This window comes from Narcine bancroftii, chromosome 11, assembly GCF_036971445.1.
Source record: "Narcine bancroftii isolate sNarBan1 chromosome 11, sNarBan1.hap1, whole genome shotgun sequence".
Taxonomy (NCBI): domain Eukaryota; kingdom Metazoa; phylum Chordata; class Chondrichthyes; order Torpediniformes; family Narcinidae; genus Narcine; species Narcine bancroftii.
The window spans coordinates 101,490,380-101,514,855 of record NC_091479.1 but is presented as its reverse complement, the minus strand read 5'-3'; the positions used below and the strand labels follow the sequence as shown (position 1 = coordinate 101,514,855).

The window sequence follows — 24,476 nt, the reverse complement described above, 5'->3', positions numbered from 1 at the left end:
TGAGACCCCTCACGAACGTCTATTCTCATTCCCCAGGAGGTTGGCGACTGGAATGTCACTCCCAGCATGGCTCACGTTCCCGGGACCGGTGCTTCTGCGTAAGCATGTACGGACACACAAGGCTGAAGCCCTGGTCGTGCGGGTCTTCCTCCTTCGTGCAAACCATAACCTCGCTTATGTTAGGTTCGGCAGTGGCAGGGAGGATACCATCTCAACCAGGTACCTGGAACCAGAGCAGTGGCAGGGAGGATACCGTCTCAACCAGGTACCTGGAACCAGCAGGAGCATCCACCACACCACTCCACCCTCCAACCCAGGACGACACTGACCAGGCATACATCCCCGTCCCAAGACAGCTATGGGGCACACAGGGCCTCCTTGACCACCAGGGGCCCGCTTCAGCCTTAGGAGACGAACCCATCCCCCCACCCATCCAATATGACCCACATATGTTGACCCCAGCCCCGCTAGCCACCCCTCTGCGCGGCACCATACCAGCCACACACACCCCTGCCGCCAGCCCCCCAAATTCCCCTCTGACCAGTGACCAGGAGCCAGTCCTATGACGGTCACAGAATCGTCTCAACCTGTAAATATTGTATGTACATAGTGGGTGCGATTCCTTGTTACTGCCCCCCCCCCCCCCCCCCCCCCCCCCCCCCCCCCCCCGCCGGGACAATTTTAAAGAAGGGGGTGAATGTGATGGTACACCGCCGGCCTACTGCAGGGGGCAACCTCTGTACCTGCAGGAGTGTAAGGGGACAGGACAACACCTGGCCGGCTGTCAATCAGTCGGCCTGAAGGGATCAAGCCCCACCCGGTCGGATGTCAATCACCCTCTGGGATATAAGCCTGCGCCAGCCTCCCAAGGCCTCACCCCTGTGGATCTCTTTGTGGATTAAAGCCTGTTGTACAGTCTTTACCTTGAACTGAAAAACCTCACAAAGATAAGTGTATACATAGCCGTTGTCATACCCACACTCCTGTTCGGCTCCGAATCATGGGTCCTCTACCGGCATCACCTACGGCTCCTAGAACGCTTCCACCAGCGTTGTCTCCGCTCCATCCTCAACATCCATTGGAGCGCTTTCATCCCTAACATCGAAGTACTCAAGATGGCAGAGGCCGACAGCATCAAATCCATGCTGCTGAAGATCAAACTTCGCTGGGTAGGTCACGTCTCCAGAATGGAGGACCATCGCCTTCCCAAGATCGTGTTATATGGCGAGCTCTCCACTGGCCACCGTGACAGAGGTGCACCAAAAAAAAGGTACAAGGACTGCCTAAAGAAATCTCTTGGTGCCTGCCACATTGACCACCGCCAGTGGGCTGATATCGCCTCAAACCGTGCATCTTGGCGCCTCACAGTTTGGCGGGCAGCAACCTCCTTTGAAGAAGACCGCAGAGCCCACCTCACTGACAAAAGGCAAAGGAGGAAAAACCCAACACCCAACCCCAACCAACCAATTTTCCCCTGCAGCCGCTGCAACCGTGTCTGCCTGTCCCGCATCGGACTTGTCAGCCACAAACGAGCCTGCAGCTGACGTGGACTTTTACCCCCTCCATAAATCTTCGTCCGCGAAGCCAAGCCAAAGAAAGAAAAGTCTGATTCTGGCTAACAGCACACCACAGATTGGAGCAATGAATAGTTAAATGGTTTGGTTTGCAAATTGTGATTCTGCTTTAATTTCAGAAGAGAATTTGAAGCCACAGACTTGGGAACTGGTTGATTTTTATCAGTAGGAAGCACCTGGTGGGCCTGTTTGACAGAAAAGGGTGTATTTGTGCTTTTAGATTGTCTTAGGAAAATTTGCATGGGTTTGAACTGTGGATTGAACTCGGCAGTGGTTATGTTTCCTTGCCTTCAAGGATTAATTCCAAAGAAAATTGGTCTCTCATTCCTGGTGTGGATGTTGATGAGTCAGCTTGGCTCACTTGCCTTTGCTTCTCCTGTCTTTTCTGTGCCAGAATGTGGTGGCTTCAAGCCTTGTGTATAATCCAGGCTGAGATTCCACTATAGTATTAGGAGAGTGGTGCATGGTCAGAGGGTGGGTCCACATTAAACTAACAGCACGTGATCCCATTTGAGAGTTTCCTAGAGCAGCCATTATCAATGGGGCCATATTCTATCACCCCCACCAGAACCCACAGTACAGTTAAGGGATTGCTAGGAACTTAAATCATATAATCATCTTTATGTTATCGGTAGAAGTACAGAAGAAACCAACTTAACTTGACTGCTTCCCAGAGAAGGGGGCCCATGAACTCTGAGCGGAGTCCTAAGGGGGCCATAGCCGAACAAGGATGAAGAATAGCTGCCATGGGCATGCTTTATGATGGTGGAAGAGAAGCTGGTACCTTCTCTTCTATCTTGGCCAACATTCCACTTTTAATCCGCAGTAACATTCTCTTATCTTACTCAAAATGACAGGATCAGTTCTTTTGGAATGGGATTAGGGACTGAATTGAACTATGCTCATACTTGGGACTGATTGTTAACAATAGTGTAAGACTGTGGTTCTCAACCTTTTTTATCCCCACCCACTAACCACAGAGCACCTAAGGGATAACTTCAGGTGGTATGTGAGTGGGGAAGAAAAGGTTGAGAACCACTGGTATAAGCAGACATAGAAATAATTGCATTATATACATGTAGTGCTTTTCACAACTCAGAACCTTATCCTGGACCTAACAAGGCACGCCCCAGGATTTGACCTCTCGCGTAAGAATTGAATGGCTTAAACTACATTTTCTCTCGGTGAGAAAGTTGTGGCTCTCTCTTACAAAATGGCTGGATTTAAAACAGCCTCCATATCGGATTGTGCACACCCAACTCAAACATTCAACCACGTAAGCTCACGCCTTAAACACCACCTTTTGAGGTGCCAGTGATCTCTCGGCATCAAATGAAACAGATCTTAGATTTTGATTTATGAATTTACTTTGTTATTACATGAAACCTCAGGCAATCTCAAAGCACTTTGCAACTTGTGAAGTGCAAATGAAGTAGAGTCAGTGCTGATTTACAGGCAAATGTATGCAAGCTCTTACAAAAACAATAATAAGATAATGATCGGATAAACCATTCAGTAAGTAATGTGTTTTTCTTTTAAGAGGGTACCAGACAGAACTATCCCCCAGAATCCATCTCTCTGGTTTTCTTTACAATAGTGTCATGGGATCTTTTGCATTCACCCATTCTAGGATTAATGTCTTAGCAAAACAGCAGCACTTCTGAATGTGTAGTACGTCTTCAAGACTGCTCTGGAGAGCCAGGTTATAAATAGATATATAAACATATATAAATAAATCTTTGCTGAGCACCTTCGTTTTGTCCAGGCGGGTGGCCACTCACTTCAATTCCGTGTCCCACTCCCATACTCACACGCCTGTCCATGGCTTTCAGTAACAATCCCTCGAAGACAACCCATACATCAGAAGATCAACACTTGATTTTCCGTCTGGCAACTCCCCAACCATTAACATCGACTTCTCGGATTCTGCTAGCCTGCTCTTTATTCTCCCTTCCTTTACTTTTGTCTTCTTTCCTCTCCATTCACAGAGCCACCCCCCCCCCTCCCTCCCTGTTTGCTGGCATGCCCTCCCTCATTTATCCACCTATTACTTCCTGCCTTTGGGTCCGTCCTCCTCCCCCTTACCATTTTGTTCGGGCACCTGCCTACATTTTGCTCACACCTTGATGAAGGATTCAAGCCCTAAACATCTTTATCTTTGCTCTATAAAGTACATTGTTTGCAGAGCTAAGTTTCTCCAGCATTGTGTTTTTACTATAAATGAGATTTTAAAAGCTGCCTGTTAAAACACAGATGAAAGGAGAGAAATGAAAGGCCTTGGGGACTATCGTTCACTTGATTGCATTGCATAGTGCTGAGATTGATCCCACTGGATCAATATCAGTCGTGGCTTCAAGCTCCACTCCCTTTTCATTATAAAATGTATGTGGCCACTCCAGAGCAGTACTGACGTAGTGTAGCTCTGTCACAGGTTTGAGCTGGGAAATTAAACTCCTGGCCCATCTGCTCTTTTAAATGGCCATAAAATTTAAACTTAAAAGATTCTTTAGCTACAATTAATCCCTCAAAGGGCACTGACTGCTGGACCACACACTCTGTTGGTATGAGAGCTTCCTGGGCACAAACTGGGTGCTGTATATCCCTTCATTACAACAGTGTTTACACTTTAGGAGTATTTTCACTGCTGAGACCTCACTTAGAGTATTGAGAGCAGTTTTGGGCTCCAGAGGGGCCTGTTACCATGTTGTATATCTGAATTTAAAAATTAAAATGTAAAAATAGAACTTGAACCTGTCACATTACATCTGGTAAGCATGTTTTCATAAATGTTTGTGTGATTGGTGAGTCTACAAATAATGCATAGACTACTGTGCTGGAACAGCCAGAACCTAGGTGTGAAAACATACTTTGTGTAGAAGTGACATTAAAATCCCAAAGCACCGTCCCTCCTGTTCTGAGAGATAATCACTGCCTCTTATCGCATGTTTTCTGTTCAATTCCTCTCCCCAAAGTACATTCCAAAGTATATAAGATGGTGGAGTGATTAAAAATCACATTTGAACATGCAGGCACTCAGACTTAAAGTTAACGCTGAGTGACCTGCTGAGTTTCTCCAGTACGTTTGTGCATTAAACTCCAGTCCCATTTGTACACAAGCGCATTTGCAGATACTCACCCTCACAGGTGCACACTCCGTTCCATGCAACACTCACACTTGGAGTCAGAAGAAAATGGCATCTGCTGTGTTGATCTCTTTGTTGGCAGCGTGATGTCTGCTTGTTGATCTCTTTCAATCATCTCATTCTGCATGGATTATAGATTATGGAACAGATTGCAAAATGGTTTATTTTGAAACAGATTCCAGCTGGAATTCATTCAACCACACAGACAGTCCAAGTGATTAAATACAGAATGGCTGTCTTGGAGTCTTGGTGTGTGTGTGTGTGTGTGTGTGTGTGTGTGTGTGTGTGTGTGTGTGTGTGTGTGTGTGTGTGTGTGTGTGTGTGTGTGTGTGTGTGTGTGTGTGTGTGTGTGTTCACATGTGCACACGCATGATTACATGCATTTATCTATGGGCAACTGACAAAGCTGACAGCAAGTATTTCTTATCACCATGTTACACAATCATGATAAAATCAAACAACTGTCTTCACAGCCTTGACAAATGAGGAACAAAAGGACAAAGCAGCAACTGTTTCTCACTGCTTGGTGCCGATGCTAATGTCAGAATCAGAATTTATTGTCATGAACAAGTCACTAAATTCGGTGTTTTGTGGAAGAGCCATAGTGCAAACGTTCCTATAAACCACTTTTACAACAATAAATTTTAAAAACGTGCACAAAAAGTGAGGCAGTGTCTAGTTCACTGATTATTTTGAAATCTGATGGCGGAGGGGAAGAAGCCATCCTTGTGTCGCTGAGTACTCATCTTTAGGCTCCTGTACCTTTTCCCCAATGGTAGCAGAGTGAAGAGGGCTTGGACTGTGTGGTGGGGGTCTTTGAGGATAGAAACTGCTTTATTAAGACACCGCCTATTGTAGATGTCCCCGTTGGAGTGAAGTCTGGTGCATGTGGACCATTGTTCATATGGACAATAATGGTCTCAGGAAACCCATTTTCAGTAAATTGAATTATATATTTAAGTTGAGATTATTTATTCTTTTATTATAATAATCTTTATTTGAATGAGAGATATTTATTTAATTGCATGTCTTTATCCAAACAATTGAGAGTCTGTGCTCTTCCCGTGACACGGTGCCTGTATCTGATTTTGAACTTTTCTCATCTCTTTCACTGCATGTGCAACCAACACTTGGGGGGGCTCATCACCTGGCAGCTCCCAGCCCCGTTCCTGGAGTGTAACGTGGTGCAGGGTCTCTCCCAGTATAAGTAGTGCTGCCAGAAGGCTGGTGACATCTGTTGAGACCCTGCCCTCCAGGCGAATGGGCTGACAAAGCTGTCACTTTTACTGAACAATTCAAAAACTCCCAGAATTACTCGGGACAGTCAAAAGGTAAAAATGATGAAAATGAAATATCAAAATCTCTCTCTTACACACACATGTACGTATGCATTCGCTCGCTCACACACACACACACACACACACACACACACACACGCACGCACACTTGCCCTCACCCGTGCACGCCCACCCGTGCACACCCTCACATGCACACCCTCACGTGCACAATGAGAACCAACTAAAGGCATTAATTAAATCAGAATAAGCATCTCTGATGATTTCTCTGGAGACTTGAAGAGCAAAGCTCCAGTGGGCACTGCTGGTACAGTCTGAATGGAGTGTTACATGGCTGGGAAGGCTGTGTTTCTGCTAAGATACCAATGGAGCCCCAGCCTGTCTCCCAGAAGCGAAAGATGTCCTGACGTTAACCTGAAGAATGATAGGATAGCTCCCTGGTGTATTGGTCAATATTTAACTCATAAGGCAGTGTCACGAAATCAACTTCTCTGACCTTAGTTTGTTTCTGGAACTAAACTATTACCAAGTTAGCTTCTTTGTTTCCAACATGAGTACTATAGTAATTTAAATACAAGTGGATTGTTGGCCCCTGCATGTAAAGAATGAAAGTTATGTCTCAGATGTAGAAAGCTCTGGCAGGACTGAAGCTAGACCTACTGCATTCTGTCCTGGTCACCTTAGGATAGATATCTGACTATGGTCTCATGCACTGCCAGACTAACCCTCTGAGACTCAATTATTTATTAAACAATATTTATTTATTTTTATATATGTATATGTGTACTCAAACGCCTCAAACCGTGCATCTTGGCGCCTCACAGTTCGGCGGGCAGCAACCTCCTTTGAAGAAGACCGCAGAGCACACCTCACTGACAAAAGGCAAAGGAGGAAAAACCCAACACCCAACCCCAACCCACCAATTTTCCCCTGCAACCGCTGCAACCGTGTCTGCCTGTCCCGCATCGGACTTGTCAGCCACAAACGAGCCTGCAGCTGACGTGGACATTTACCCCCTCCATAAATCTTCGTCCGCAAAGCCAAGCCAAAGAAAGAATAAATCTTTTGTACTTGTGCTATGTCTGGATGTGTGTTTGAGTGTTTTTGAACTGAGGACTGGAGAGCTCTGTTTCGTCGGGTTGTACTTGGACAATTGGATGATAATAAACTTGAGGTGGCCTGATTAAGTTTGTAGATGCACAAAAATTGGTGGAGTTACGGAAGGCGATGAAAGTTGTCAAAGAATATTGCACGATATAGGTCAGTTGGAAATTTAGGCAGAGAAATGGCGGATGGCGTTTAATTAAACAAGTGTGAGTTGATGCATTTGAGAAACCTAACGCAAGAGAAAAGTATACAGTAAATGGCAGGAACCTCACGTAAAGGAGGTTAGTCTGAGCTGGGAAGTCATGCTGCAGCCATATCAACGTTTTGGTTAGGTCACATTTGGAGTATTGTGTGTAATTCTTGTTGCTCCACCATGGGATGCATGAGGGAGGTTTTGGAAATGTTCACCAGGATGCAGCAGCAAATCGTCAAGGATCTGTACTGCACAGAACACGCTCTATTCTCGCTGCTGCCACCAGGAAAGAGGTCTAGGTGCCTCAAGACTTGTGCCACCAGGTTCAGGAACAGTGGCTACCCCTCCACCATCAGACTCCTAAAAAACTCAATTAGAGACTCATTTAAGGACTCTTATTTTGCACATTATTTAGTACTGACTTTTTTTTCTTTCCAGTTTGTTTCATTTTTCTTTGTTGACATTTCTCTGTTTTGTATACATATCTTTTTCTTGAGTACAATTTACATGACTGATAAGTGGCATTTGGTCTGGCCCATAGGCAAAAGAATCAGGGTTGTATGTGATGTCATGTACGTACTCTTAACGATAAATCTGAACTTTGCTGACAAGCACTGACTCTTGCTTAAGCGTAGGTTTGCCAAGGTCTATTAAGGGTGATTCTTAGACAGCAAGGGGCTTTTCATCTTTACGTCTGCCCTGGAGTAATCCCCTCTCTGCAACACTGGCCTTGTTTGGGAGGATAGCCCTCAAACCGCGACAGTAAAGGTCATGGGATCCATGACCCAAGATTCCACAAACCTTTTCTAGCTCAGCTGTCTCGCTTCTGCTGAATGGCTTCAGAAGAACCTTGGAACACTTATAGCACATATAACCATTTACGGAGCGGGAACAAGCCATGTTGTGAATGAAATCATTTTCAATGCAAAATTAAGTAAAATATTTAGACAACTACCCATATTTTTTTTTAAAATTATGTTTGGATGAGGTGAGAACGCATTGTACAAAGGGTGACACGGTTAGCGCAGCACCAGTGATCGAGACTCAGGTTCGAATCTGGGACTGTCTCTAAAGAGCTTGTACGTTCTCCCCATGTCTGCGTGGGTTTTCCCCGGGGGCTCTGGTTTCATCCCACCCTTCAAAACACACTGTGCTTACAGGTTAATTGGGTGCAATTGGGCAGGACAGGCTAATGGGCCGAAGGGGCCTGTTACCATGCAATATGTCTAAATTTAAAAAAAGTGTTGAGAATTGTTAAGATAAAAAAGATAATTATTGGCCACACTCTTATTTTATATTCTCTTAGAAAGGCAGATAAAGCTTCAACTTATTATCTAAAACTTCAGACAGTGCAACAATCCCTGCGTTTAGAGAAACACAATAGGCTCCTGACACTGTGATTGTAGTAAAGACACCAAGATGCTGGAGGAACTCAGCCAGGTCTATTCAGTTTCTTGGGAGTCTCAGAATTCAAAGAATGGGGGAGGAATCCAAAGCTTCAAAAGGTTTTAACTATATGTGATAAGGGTCTAGGTGGAGTTTATCATGTCTGTGTGAAATGAGACAGGCAATGGAAAGAGGATAGGGGAAGCAAGGGGGTGGGGAAATTTTAATGAAAGCCATAGAAGTTGATATTAATGCCATCTTGTTAGAGGATGCCCAGTCAGAAGATGAGGTGTTGTTCCTCCAATTTACTGGTGGTCTCATTTTGGCAGTGCATGAGACCATAGGTAGACGTGTCGGCAAGAGCGTGGGATGGGGAATTGAAATGGGTGGCCACTGGGAGATCTGCGCTATTGTGGCATTCAGGGCGGAGGTGCTCAACAAAGCGATCTCCCAGTCTGCGTCCTGTCTCTCCGATGTAGAGGAGACCACAGCGGGACCACCAGATGCAGTAGATGACCCCTGCAGATTCACGTAAAATGTTCCTTCACTTGCAAGGACTGTTTGGGTCCCTGTATGGTGCTAAAGGAGGAGGTGTGTCCAGAAGTGGGATCACATAGTATGTGGTGGAGGATGTGTTGGATGTGGAGGCTGGTGGGGTGGTAGGTTGGGTCGAGGAATCTTATCCTTGTTGGGCGAGGGGGTGGAGGGGGCCAGGGCAAATGTGCAGGTAATGGAGGATTATGGGGTGGGTGCCGAGTTAATGGTGTTAGAGAGAAAGCCACGTTGTTTGAAGAAGAAGGACATCTCTGATGATCTGGCATGGAAGTCCTCATCCTGGGTGCAGATACAATGGAGAGAGAGGAATTGAGAGGACAGAATGGAATCCTTACAGGTGACAGGGTGGGAAGAGGTGAAGTCAAGGTAGCTGTGAAGTCAAAGTAGCTGTGGGAGTTGGTGGGTTTATAGATGTCTGTCAAGAGTTTGTCTTCTGAGATGGAGAGAGGGAGATTGAAGAAAGGGAGAGTGTTCCTAGATTGGACCAAGTGAATTTGAGGTCAGGATGGAAGTTGGCAGCAAGTGGATGAAGTCACGAGCTCATTTTGCGAACATGAGGCAGCACCAAAGTAGTCATCAATGTAGCGGAGGAAGAGCTGAGGGCCTTTGCCCGTGTAGGCTTGTAGCATGGATTGTTCCACGTGGGGACCATGTAGGTACTCATGGCCACCTGGAGAAAGAGCGATGAGTTGAAGGAGAAATTATTGAGGGTGAAGACAAGTTCTGCAAGCCGAAGGAGGGTGGTGGTGGAGAGAGACTGGTTTATTCTATTGTCCAGAAGGAAACAAAGGGCTTTTAGGCCTTCAGTGTGGGGAATGGAGGTGTATAAGGATTGGAATCCCTGACTGGAGTGGGATTTTAACTCATAGCCGTTTAGTGCAGATTCAATATTTTGTTCTTGCAGATTCATGACTAAAGTGAACAGACAGTGACTCAACGCAGCCAAGACTGAATGCTTTTGAAATTTCAGAGCATTCACTTTAACAGTAATCAGGAAGACCAGTGGTTCCACAACAGGCATCATGTAATGTCCGTGGGGTCAGGAGGTAAACATTAATGCTGAAAGTCTGTCTGCACACATGATTGAATTCTATTCTCCTGTCTACAGTCCCAAATAAACTTGATCCTTGCCAACATTTATACAACCCACCCCTCACTTCCTCCCTTTTACAGCTCTCTCCCTCATTGGGGGAGTGTTATTAAAACATAACTGATAATTCAATAATCTGTGGACTTCGCTTGTCCCTCAGGGAAAGGCCAGAAAGGATTCTAATCAGGCTGTTGACTCCAATAGCCAGAAAGGCATCTGGCTGCTACGTGGCAGTTTCTTCTTCACTGCACATGAACAGTTACCAACACAAGATTATTTCTCTGCACAGCCAGATTTAGGATAGATCTCATGACCAGGGAGAAAACACAAGAATTAAATCATTGCATCTTCCTACCAGGGAAAGAAATACCACAGCCCAATCACATGTGCCTTGTATATTTAACACAGCAATCACTTGCATTTATAGCAAATCCACTTGACAGGTGTAAATCAGACATAATTTGACACCAAGCCATATAAAGAGACATCAGGACAGTCAACCAAAAGCTTGGAAGAAACCTTAATGAGCACAATAAGGAAAGAGGGGGGGGGGGGGTAATATTTCCCAAACTTTAGGCCTCAGGTAGCTAAAGACACAATCTCAAAGGGTGTGGTAAAGGATACTGGGATGAAGGAGATTACAGAGTGAGGGAAGTGTGAATGATTTGAAGGATGAGAATTTTAAATGAAATGAGCAAACAATGAGGCATGAATTTCAATGCGTGAAGATTGAATGTGGTTGGAGTTTAGAATGTTCTATTTTAACACCATTAACTGCAGAGTTTGCACAAAGACTCATGATTTGAGTATATTTAACTTTGGTTGGGATCAAGAGGTGAGCACTAATGCTAAAATCTGTCAACACAGGATTGAATTCCGTCTGGTTGTCCTCACAAATCTGATCTTTGCCAGCATCTGAAGAACACACCTCTCACTCTTCTTTTCCAGCCCTTGCTCCTATCTGGGACAGCGCTTTTAAAACCACCAAATTTCAAGAGGAATTGTGGACTGCAAAATGCTCCTTTGGAAGGTGAAAAGCAAGAAGGGATTTGAACAGGCAGTCTGCTTAAATTTTAGGAGTTGCCAGGCTAAGAGTTGTACTAGGTGAATGAGCCAAAGGCTGATGCCTGAATGATGTGAGTTGGACCATGGACAGCAAGGAGCAGCTCAGGTTTGTAGGAGGGCAGCCAAGAGAGCAAGGGAACTGTTTGAAACTTGAGTCTATGGATGGTTAAGCAGAAGACAGGCTTCATTGCCAATTGTGGCTCAGTAACAAGTATTCTTCCCTTTGAGTGAATAAAAAAAAATTATAGGTTCCAATCCCTTTCCAGATAGGTATATGACCCACTGGGTTCGATTCCTTTATCTTCAAAAATTCCTCCACTTCCTCTTTAAATACCTCCAATGAAATCAACTTCCACAACCTTCTGGGTAGAGAATTCCAGAGATTCACCAGATTGTTGCGCTGGGTACAGGAACTGCTCACGATTGGAAGAAGCGACAGAAGTTACTGTGCCATCATAGCAGCGAGTTCCTATTCCACTGCCAGACATGTATCTTCAGATGGGGCATCAACCATGGGCCTGCCTCCCTGTCAGGTGGATCTAGAAAAGTTTATGGGCTATTTGGCCACGTGATCTCTTAAAGGTAAGTGGTACGTATTGTGGGGGTGAGAGCTGATAAGTCATGCACAATGGAGCCAGATTCATACAGCACCGAAGAAACTCTTTGGCACAACTTGTTGACCATGTTGCCATTCTGGGGTGGTTCATTTGGACCATATTATTCTTCCAAGCCCTTCCTAGACATAACTCTGTCCAAATGTCTTCTGAATGTTGTGATTTTTCCTGGCAGCTCATTCCAGATATGCACCACCCTATGAGTGAGTGGGTCGCCCCTCAGGTCCCTCTTAAAACTCTCCCATCTCACCTTAAACCTGTGCCCTCTAGTTCTAGAATCACGTAAGCACAAAGAACAATGGGATCACCAAATTGAGTGTTTGTTGCTGAGGGATAAATAATGGTCAGGCCACTGGGTGAGCCTCTGTTCCAGGAGAATTTTTTTCATCCACCTGAGACTACAGTTGGAGCTTTGGGCTAACATTTCATGGTAAAATCACAATTGTGACAGAGTCACACTCCCAGAATATACAACTTTACTAATAACATCCCAAATCCTCTACTCAATACTTTGATTTATGAAGGTCACATTTAAGAAAAATTTGGACAGGTACATGGATGGGAGGGGTATGGTGGACTCTGGACTGGGCGCAGGCCATTGGGACTATAGAAGGGCCAAAGGGCCTGCTTTCTGTGCTCTGGAAAGGCAGCCAACACACTGAAAGACACGTACTCTTCTCCCTTCTCTCATCAGGGAGAAGATTCAAGAGTGTGAAATCGTGTGCCAACAGGTTTAAAAACAGTTTGTTTCCCGCAGCCATCAGGCTCCTGAATGAACACCACAACAGTGCTGTCATGCAGACTTTGCATGATGCTAATGGATGTTTCTTTTCATTGCAATCCTGCACTCTAATTGTGCTCATTACATGGCTGTTGGAGATATTCTGTTAGACAGCTCACAGAAGAACCCTTCTCACACTACTAATTACAATGTGACAAATGAAAGTTAACTTAATTTGAAGAGAGGTAACCTACAATGAGCAAGAGGAGAGGAGTGGGGTTAACCTATCTTTGGTTGACATAGACATATAAGAGGGGTTAACCTATCTTTGGTTGACATAGACATACAAGTGGGGTTAACCTATATTTGGTTGACATAGACATATAAGAGGGGTTAACCTATCTTTGGTTGACATAGACATATAAGTGGGGTTAACCTATCTTTGGTTGACATAGACATATAAGTGGGGTTAACCTATCTTTGGTTGACATAGACATATAAGAGGGGTTAACCTATCTTTGGTTGACATAGACATATAAGAGGGGTTAACCTATCTTTGGTTGACATAGACATACAAGTGGGGTTAACCTATCTTTGGTTGACATAGACATATAAGAGGGGTTAACCTATCTTTGGTTGACATAGACATATAAGAGGGGTTAACCTATCTTTGGTTGACATAGACATATAAGAGGGGTTAACCTATCTTTGGTTGACATAGACATACAAGAGGGGTTAACCTATCTTTGGTTGACATAGACATACAAGTGGGGTTAACCTATCTTTGGTTGACATAGACATATAAGTGGGGTTAACCTATCTTTGGTTGACATAGACATATAAGAGGGGTTAACCTATCTTTGGTTGACATAGACATACAAGTGGGGTTAACCTATCTTTGGTTGACATAGACATATAAGAGGGGTTAACCTATCTTTGGTTGACATAGACATATAAGAGGGGTTAACCTATCTTTGGTTGACATAGACATATAAGAGGGGTTAACCTATCTTTGGTTGACATAGACATACAAGAGGGGTTAACCTATCTTTGGTTGACATAGACATATAAGAGGGGTTAACCTATCTTTGGTTGACATAGACATATAAGAGGGGTTAACCTATCTTTGGTTGACATAGACATACAAGTGGGGTTAACCTATCTTTGGTTGACATAGACATATAAGTGGGGTTAACCTATCTTTGGTTGACATAGACATATAAGTGGGGTTAACCTATCTTTGGTTGACATAGACATATAAGAGGGGTTAACCTATCTTTGGTTGACATAGACATACAAGTGGGGTTAACCTATCTTTGGTTGACATAGACATATAAGTGGGGTTAACCTATCTTTGGTTGACATAGACATATAAGTGGGGTTAACCTATCTTTGGTTGACATCGACTTACAAGCTGAATTCTGTGCGAGATTGTCTCTGAGTTTTATGATTTTTGACGTGCTCTTGATAGGAAATGTTTCCTTGTCAAATCATGGACTCTTATATCACAGAAATACCAACCATATCCATACCAAACATTAAATGTCCATCAACACTAATTCCATTTCATTCTTCCCACATTCCCCCCCACCCCCCTTCCACCTGCCACCACCCCCAACCACTCACTTACGCATTAAGGATGATTTACATTGGGCAATTAACCTACCAACCTACATATCTTCGGGATGTAGAAGGAAACTGGAATCCTCCAGATTAACCCATGCAGTTGCAAGGGAGGACATGAAACCTGGCTGCTGGGGCTCTATGAGCTGCGTTAAGATGCGCCCTGACACATCATTACTGCTTATAACCTTTCTCTCCTGCTGAAGATAATAGAACTTGACTGGCCATTTAAATCTGCTCCTCCCCAAGGTCAGATTTATTTAACAAGCCACACGGTTATCAGCAGAAATGAATTGCAGACTAAACTTGAAAATTCAAAACTGCATCTTGTTTCAAACGTCAAAATCATTTGATAATATGATTGTGGCAACGAGCCATCATTTGCAGGCAAACCACCCCTAAAACTATTGACTTTCATAGGAAAGTTGAATTCTAGGCAAGGGTGGATTTACATTAGACTACATCATCACTGAAAAAAATGTTGATTAGCAAGAACTTTCAGTCCTCTTAGACCAGTCACTCTCAACCTTTTTTTGGCTATGGCCTTCTTAGGACTTTCCTCAAAGTTTATGGGCCTCCTTCCCTGTGAAGCAGTCAAGCTTAGTTGTTTTTTTACTGTACTTCTCTCCTACTGACTACATAAGCAATAATAAAAAATATTTTATGATTTTAGTCTTTGGGCCTTCCTTAAATGTGCTCTGGTCCCTATTGAGAATGGCTGCTCTAGGAAACTCTCAAATGAGATAACACAGGGCATTAGTCTCATATTTAATGTAGAAGCACTCTCTGACAATCCAGTTCTCTCCCAATATTATGATGGTCCATGTGGGGGGTGGGGGGGGCGGGGGGGGAGGAAAGAGGGGAATGCGTATGGCTCCTCTTGAGAATGGCTCTTTGGCCCATCATGGCTATGCTCACCATCAGGCCTTGCTGTACTAATCACACTTGCCTGCATATTCCTCCAAGCCCTGCCCATTCAAATATAATTTCTGATGCCTCTTAAATATTGTTACTCTTCCTGCCTCCACAAATTTTCTCCAGCAGCTCATTCCAGATACCAACTGCTCTTTGTGTGAGAAATTCACCTCTTTGATCCACTCTCATCTTAAACCTTTACTCCCTGGTTTTAGATACTTGTGCTGTGGAAAATAGTCTCTGGCCATCAAGCCTATCTATATCCTCATAAAGTTAGGTCACCTCTCAGCGTCCTTCACTCCTGGGAAAACAGAAGAAATTATGTTATTAAGTTAGAAAGGGTGAAGAGATTCACCAGAATGATACCCAGATTTAAAAGCTTTGTTATAGGATGAGGTTTGATAGGCTGGGTCTTTGTTCCCTGGATCGTAGGCAAGAAGTGACCTGAATTTATAAAATCATGATGTATAAAGTGAATGCTCAAGTCTTATTCCCAGGGCAGATGATTCTAGAATGAGAACACATAGGTTTAAAGTGAGAGGGGAGAGATTTAACAGAGACCTGAGGGGCAACCTCAGGTCCATATCTGGATTGAACTGCCAGAGGAAGTAGGTGCAATTACAGTGTTCAAAAGAGATTTGGTTAGATAAAGGGTCAAGAAAGATGCAGGCAAATGGGTCTAGCCTTGATGCCAACTTGGTCAACATGAAAGAGTTGGGCCAAAGGGTCTGTTCCATGGTGCAAGGATCTATATAGTTCTATGACTCAGCCTGTGTAATCTCTCCTTCAAGTTCATTTGTCATCTGATTGTACCAGAACATCCCGACAAAACAACGTTCTCTGGTCCATGGTGCAAAGCACGTATACAGACTGGTGGTTCTAGCTCGGATAATCCTTTATCTCTTTCCCGACGTGAGTAGCTGGAAGGTGCTGGGTGCTGATGGTAGGGGTCCTCAATGATTTTGCAAGCGCTCTCTAAACAATGATCTCAGTAAATCAAATCAATGACATTGGTGAGGCCATATTTGGAGGATTGTGTGCAGTTTTGGTCACATAACTACAGGAAAGATATGAATAAGATTGAAAGAGTGCAAAGAAGATTCACTAGGATGTTGCCAGGATTTCAGGAATTGGGTTACAGGGAAAGGTTAAACAGGTTAGGACTTTATTCCCTGGAGTGTAGAAGAATGAGGGGAGATTTGTTAGAGGTATACAAAATTATGAGGGGTATAGATAGAATAAATGCAAGTTGGCTTTTTTCTACTGAGGTTTGGTGAGATACAAACCACAGGACATGGGTTAAGGGTGAAAGGGGAAAAATTTATGGGGGACCTCTTCACACAGAGTGTGGTGGGAATGTGGAAAAAGCCGCCAGATGAAGTGGTGAATGCGGGCTCAGTTTTAACATTTAAGAATTTGGACTGGTACATGGATGCAGCGGTTTAGAGGGCTATGGACTGGGTTCAGGTCAGCGGGATTAGGCAGAAAAATATTTTGGCACAGACTAGAAGGGCCAAAGGGCCTTCTTCTGTGTTGTAATGATCTATGGGGGCAGTGCGATCCAAGTGATCCTCTCTGCTGTTTTTATGATCCTGTGGATTGACCTCCCATCTGATGCTCTAGGGCAACCGTACCACATTCTCGATAGAGCTCCTGTAGAAAGTTGACAGTACTTATCACCCAAGCCTTCCCCCATGTTTCCTTGCCAGGTAACATTAAACTAGACTTGCTCGAGGTAAATAAGTCTTGTCCATATCTAAGGCCCATTAAATGTAACAAAAGTTGATAAAGCACATTTAAATATGATCAAATATCATAAATGCCTCATAGAAGAATTATCAAATAATTTTAAAAATGATCCACGTAGGAACCTTGCAGGGCAGATGAACAAAATTATGGATAAGGATAGTGTCTTACACATGGTAAGGGAGAGAGGCAGAGAAGTTAGGGACTTTGGGAAATTAACACCCTGGTGCTAAAGGCATGGCCATCAAAGATGCAATGAAATGTGATGAAGCCTGAGTTGGAAGGGCACAGATTAGGTCCTCCTACCCAGACCAGTTAAAGGAGCCAAAGGTATTTTATTTAAAATCCTGAGTCCACTTGATCTGGGCACAACTTGGTGGCACCTGTGTTTGGAAGCAGCCACAAGGGGGTCACAGACTCTTGAGGGAGCAGCGGACTTATGCAGGGCAGCAGTAACAGGGAGAACATCCCATCGTTGAGAAAGAGAAGCAGAGAAGATGACCCCAAGGATGGTGACCACAGTGGCAGACCAGTGATGGACTCTGGGGCTAAAGGACACACATAGGCGGCGAGCTGTTGATGACTTGTAGGTGAGGAACCCTCACAGGCTGCGGGCTGCCGGAGATCGGCTCGTGAGAACCTGGTATTGGAACTGAAATTTGATAGGGTGCTGAGGGCGAGAAGGGCTCCTGAAGGCTTCATCATCGAGTCTGAGGTTTGGATCTGGACCTCAGGTTGCTGATGGTTTGAACTGAACTGCAGCCTCACACAGCTGCAGAGTCTGTGGGAGCGCTGGAGGCGGATCCACGGACACTGAGCGGACTCTCTTTTGCTTCTCCTTCTCTGACTGTAAGGGACAAATGGTGGATCTTTTTCTGCCTTATGGCAGACTAAAGACAATTTTGCATAATTTGACATTTCACTTTTATTATATGACAATAAATAATATCTGATATTTTGGAAAGTTGTAGGGCCAGAGGAAATGGTGATGTCTTGGAGGGATTTGAAAGGCAGGGTCAGAATATCAAGAACAAGATGCTGGTGGCTGACGACACTGTCCTCCTGTGCTGTAGATGTCTATGATAAAACAAGGAGCCAGTGTCTTTGAGCAAACACTGGAATGAGAGGTGGGATGAACAAGAGATTTCAGAAGCTGATAATTAGCTTTACAAAATGTAATTCCAGAATTATAACTCTGTTGCAGAGTCCGTAGCCGGTTCTAGGATGCAACAAGATTTCCAATATGCATTTTGCTCCTTGAATATTTTTTTCTCCCCGCAGTAGCCCAACCACTCTGTCAGTGGATGAGTCATTGTGACTCATGAGTCTGAGTCACCTGGGCAGTAGAGCTCTGAGATAAAATCAACTTGTCTGACAAACGAAAATCACTTTTGAATGAAAATAAATAAATTAACAAAAGATATAATTTGTGACTTGCTTTCTCTCAATGTATTCTCCTGCGATCCAGGGAAAACTGGCATATCATTAACCTCTTCAGCACCTCTGGACCATATTGAGGGTGTTGTATGTGCGGTGAAAAATGATGTTGCAAGATAAAGATACATTCCTATCATATCTTCCATGACCTCAGCATGTCCGAGGGTTCCTTCTATCAATGAGTAGATTTCTAAATTTGGTAATGTAATTCAGTGGAATAAAGCAGTCGGTTTGCATAGAGCTTGCTGCTGCAACTAGGAGGTGAAGGGGCAGAAATCCGATTGTTATTGGTTCTAAATGTACATTGCAGGAGCTGTGCCGTGTTCTCCTCCTGGAATTCCCTTCCCATGACTTTATCTGTGGCATTCTGCCCACAGGTTTCCAAGGATGGTGCATCTAGGGCACGCTTCTGAGGACTAACCATGAACCCTTCTGCTTTAGAGGGATAAACAATGGTCAGGGCACCAGGGAGACCACCATCATTAAGGGGACTGGTACAGTGAGTGACCCAAATTCAACTTTGACCTCTGGTGCTGTCTGGGTGCAGTTTGCATATTCTCCCTGGGACCATGTGGGTTTACCCCCTGGTGTATCTGTTCCCTTCCACATGCCATAGACGTGTGGGCTGGTGGTTAATCGGGCCCTGTAAATTGTTTCCCCAGTGTAAGTACATGATAGAATTTGGAGAGGGTTGTTGGAAATTAGAATATTAGAACATTGGAAATAGGAGCAGGATTAGACCATCTCGTCTCTTGATCCTGATCCATCATTCAATAAGATCATGGGTGAACTCATAATAAAATAGAATTTGCTCAGAATTAGAGAAGTAATTGGCATAATTGATTGTGAGCTGAAGGGCCTGTTCTATTACTCTCAACTCTATAATGGAGATTAACTGGAGGTTCATCCAACAGTCATCAGTACCTAGGATTGAATGGGTTACGTGGACATTCTTGCAGTACCTCTAAGATAATAGGTGCTAGTGCCAAAATGAGGAGGAATTTCCATTATGCTTATTGATTATGATGACCTTGCTCCAAGCATTTTGTCAGGACAACTGCATTGGAGATACCTTTGCCTTCTTCCTCCTTACTAATCATAACTTGCTAAAGGATTGAATCTTGTTTAACACTACCCCTGAAATCATCCCAGACAAGAGTCACAAAGGTGTAAAGCATGGAAACATATCCTTCAACTCACTTGTTCATGTTGACCAAATTATCCACTTGAGCTAGTCCCATTTGCACTTGGTCCACACAGCCAATCCTTTCCTATCAACGTTCCTGGCCAAATGGCTAAAATGTTGTTATTATACACATCCCCACAGCCTCCTTGGGCAGCTCATTCCAGACAAAGGGTCCAAGGCCAAAACATTGGTTACCCTTTACTTCCTATGGATGCTGTGTGACCTGCAGGGTTTCTCCAGCACATTTGGGCACTGCCTTCTATGGTATATCCTCTGTGTGAAAAAGTTGCCCCACAGGTCTCCTTTAAATCTTTCCCCATTCACCTTAAACTTGCACCCTCTATATACCCTGGGGAAAAGGCATGATTTTAAATAGCTCTACAAAGTCACCTCTCAGCCTTCCATTGACAAGGGAGAAAAGTCCTAGCTGATCAGTTTTAAGGCATAAAATTATTCCCTCTCTCATCTTTAAATTTGGGGAATATAATATATTCTGATAATTGTAGTGTAAACTGGTTCTGTGTCAGGGTGGAGCAGAGGGCCGTGATATCGACTAAAAAAATATATAGCACTTTGAATATTCTTTTTTGTGCTCCATATGATTCTTGAGATACATAATCCAGCAACGTTGTTATTCCTGTCAAACAAGCAATGAAGGGCTTATCTCCCTCCAATAGGTTAATTACCTGTACTCGGTGTGAAGCTCTTCAATCTCATGACCCACTAAAGAACAAACAATTCTTTGTTTACTTATCCTTATAGTAAAAACACAGAAACGCTGGAGGAACTCGACAGGTCTCACTGCGTCCATGGGAGGTATATAACTGACATTTCGGGCCTGAACCTTTCTTCAACATATGAGTTTAAAGTAGGCAGATGCCTGAATGAAAAAGGACAGGGAGAAGGAAAGGAAGAGCAGGGGAGGAGCACAGACCCTCTTTACTTATTATTGTTTCATTTATGCATTGTCAGTACATTAGATAAAACTCAACAGGAGGGAGAGAAGGATGTAAAAGTACTGTGCGGTGTGGTGGTAATGTAAGGGTCCGTATATGACTCTATAACAATATTCACAGAAACAGGCCCAATTCGTCCATTCCAATCATATTGTCAACCTGAACTAATTCCATTTAGCTGCATATAGCCTATACCTCTCTAAACATTTCCTAAGCATGTACCTGTCTTGGGCTTAGCCTGGGAGTTACAATTCCAATTGCCATCTGTGAAGGAAAGAACATCACATTTGCACTCAGAATGATGCAGTGATCCCAAGAAGCTCCTATGTGTCTGTAGAGCGTGTCGAAAGAACCAAAGACTTGTTGATCCAAACCAAGACTTTTATCAACTAAAAGACTGGAGCACATCACAAGTAGGTCAACCAGTCCAGAATGACCTGGTCTGGCTAGGAGCAATCCTTTAAGACCCGCCAGTAGATGTGGCTACACTCTCAGCCAATCACAGTCATCCTACATGACCATTGGTGATAGAATCTGGACTGTCACAGTTGCCTAATAGATGAACAGTATACTTCATGATCATTCATTTGGGACTTACAAGGATGGATAAAGCACATTTCAGTTTGGAACTAATAGTATTTGTATCATCAGGTGATATTCATAAGATCTATCTATATCCCTTATCGTTGGAGTAAGGTGATCTGACCATAAGAGTGCATAAGATTTAGAGTTCAGATTTATTGTCAGAGTACATACATGACATTACATACAACCCTGAGACTTTTTTCCCTGCAGGCAAGGCAGAATGACCATTTACTAGTAATGCAAAAACATACACATGTAAACAAATAAAGAAATGTAAAGAAATTGACTGTGCAATACAGAGAAAAAAAATCAACAAAGTGCCAAAGAAAGAGTCCTTCAATGAGGCCCTGATGGAGTATGTGGTTGAGGAGTCTGATGGTGGAGGGAGAGCAGCTGTTCCTGAACCTGGGGATGCGAGTCTTGTGGCACCGACACCTCTTACCTGGTGGAAGCAGCGAGAACAGAGCATACACTGGGTGGTGTGGATCCTTGATGATTGCTGCTGCTCTCCGACGGAGACGTTCCCTGCAGATATTCTCGATGGTGGGGAAGGTTTTGCCTGTGATGTCCTGGGCTGCGACCACTACCTTTTGCAGGGCTGTATGCTCAAGGGTATTTGTGTCCTCATACCAGACCGTGATGCAGCTGGTCAGTACAGGGCGGTATCTAAGTGTAACAAAGTGAAGACAGGATAGGCAGTGAATAACCAGTGTAGAAGTTTAGATTGAAGGCCAAATGTAATTGTGTAACCAATCGAAACAGCAATACAATATAATCAATTATATTCAATTCAATATAGAAATGCTAACTCGCAATACAGGTTTAAGTACTTGACTTGCATGCACACTAAATAAACATCTATCATCTTTGGCAGCAACAAAGAAAAAATATTACCGGGCACTGGAGTGATTATCAAACACAATTCATCACCCATGAACACGTTCTCACAGAACTAAGGGCCAACATAACAGAGGAAAGTGGATGAAGACCTTTTGGGAGAGAATTCTATGGATTTGTGCCTGGGCAGATGGAGTTGTGTCCAGAATTGGAGGAATACGGGAATCCTGAAGATTGAGGTAGTAGATAAGGATAGAGAGATAGGGATGAGATCTATCGTGAAAGATGAGAATGATGGGCAAACTTTGAATATTAATTAAGAGATTGGGATGGAGGGTACAATTGTAGCTTGTATGAGACTACATGAAAGGTAATTGGGTCCTGAGGACACATACTTGATATTCTCTTCTCTAATGATGGGAGGGAAGATGAGAGCGGCACGGTTAGCATAGCGCTTAGTGCAATGCTATTACAGCGCCAGCGACCCGGGTTCAAATGCGGTGCTGTCTGTAAGGAGTCTATACGTTTTCCCCATGTCTGTGTGGGCTTCCTCCAAGCGTTCTGGTATCCTCCTATCTTTCAAAACATACAGCGGGTTGTAGGTTAATTGGGGTGTAATTGGGCAGCATGGGTTTCAATGGTCAGAATCTGCTTTTCCTGTGTTGTAAACTAAAATTTAAAGATGATTCTTTGTTGAAAATGAAGCCTGCCACTGGAATGTTGCACAGGGTTGATCCTGGTACCTTCACCTCATGTAAGTTAGGTGTCTAGTATCTTGTTGCTCATCTTTGCTCTTCCATTCTTACCCTCATCGCTAGAACTCTATGGGCTGAACATTTAATTCAGTTTTATACAGTTATGGGATTTGGGTGACAATGGCAAAAGCTTTTGAAAAGGTGGTGGTGAGGCATCTTCTTAAGTTCTGGTGAAGGTCCTTCTGTTGGGAAACTCTGTACATCTACAAATTTGACGTCATTTGTTTGACACAGTTGTTGTCGGTTGGATCTCGACCAAAGGCAAGACAGAATATGGAAAGGAGAGTGAGGGATTGTGGCTTGGTGCCAGTCCAACAATCTTTCCTACAATGTCAGCAAGACAAAAGCTGGTCATGGATTTCCAGAAGAATGGTGGAACCCACTCCCCTGTCTGCATCAACGGCATTACCGAGAATGAAAAGCTACCCTGCATTTCGATAGCATCTCTCCGGAAACCCTGAAAGAGTTTCACAACCAATGAAATACATTTTTATGTATTCACTTTGGTGCATTGCAGAAATTGCACACAATAAATTCCCTGAAGTAGCAATTAGATGACCATTTTGAATTTTTATTTAATGATACAGTAACAGGACCTTCCGACCCAAATACACCTATCAACCTACAAACCCCATACATTTTGGAGAGTGGCTGGAAACCGGTACAGTTGGAGGAAACCCACACAGCCATGTGGAGAATGTACAAACTCCTTATAAACCACGCCAGATTTGAACCTAGGTCACTGTAATAGCGTTGTGTTAACTGCTATACTAACCATAACTTCCCTAATTTGAGTTGCATCTCATAGGAGACACATTTTATCGATATGTGAATCAATAATTGACTCAACAAAGTAGTTCTGAGGTGGAGTCGTAGAATCTTGGCCATTCATCCCATCATGCGATATATGAGCTACATAGGTCATTTCCATTTCCAACTCGCTGTCCGCAGTGTTAATACTGTAGCTTTCAACATCTCTTTTAAAGTGTACGCTCATTTTAATGTCATAGTTTGCATATATTAGAGGTGTAAGATAAAGCTACAGGTATGACCTCACACTGCATATACTTTTAAATCCTTATAAAGTTCATCTAATTTTGCAGGTTGTTGTAATTTTCTACTCCAAAAGTCCTTCCTATAAACAAACTGACCTGGCTTGACAGACCCATAATTCTTTGAAGATCAAGATTTAAATGACCATTATCATTCTATAAGTAATGAATCTGACTGGTGTTCCATTGTAGCTCACATCTTGACCCTCCCAGTTTAGCGCAGGAGCATTTGATACTCATTTTTTTTCATTTCTTAATCCTGCAACTTCAATGGAGAAATTCAAACTGAAACCCCAGTGAAGAGATGAGATGTTTTGGACCAGTGAGTGGTTCTGCAGTTGAAGAAATGAACGGGCAGCAGGATGTTGGTAACCCGAGGTGAGGAACCCACGCAGGCTGTGGGCTGCTGGTGACTGTGGTCGAGGGATTTCACACCGAGCTGCGGACTGCTGGAAACTGGTTCAAGAACTGGATGAAGGGCCACCAGGTGTCAGAACTGGAATGCAAGAGGGTGGCGAGGGTACTGAAGGGTTCCTGATCGTGTGGGACGTTCGGATCTGAAGCTCGGGCTGCTGATGGTTTGGAGCGGACTCTGTGCAGCTGTGGGGGCTGCGGAAGCGAATCCACAGACATCTTTGGTG

General features: G+C 43.8%; 1 long non-coding RNA gene across 2 annotated transcripts in view; it reads left to right on the top strand.

Moving 5' to 3' along the window:
* The window catches only part of LOC138746230 (uncharacterized), an 81,172-nt gene extending 57,846 nt beyond the window's left edge, over positions 1 to 23,326 (top strand). The window contains exons 1-3 of one of the 2 annotated variants that reach the window (XR_011346811.1): positions 11,879 to 11,990; positions 22,066 to 22,267; positions 23,018 to 23,326. This is a non-coding gene — a long non-coding RNA (uncharacterized lncRNA). Of the gene's footprint in view, positions 1 to 11,878; positions 11,991 to 22,065; positions 22,268 to 23,017 lie in introns of those variants that run through there. The other variant, XR_011346810.1, reaches the window with a different exon arrangement.
* The last annotated feature ends 1,150 nt before the right edge of the window (positions 23,327 to 24,476 follow it).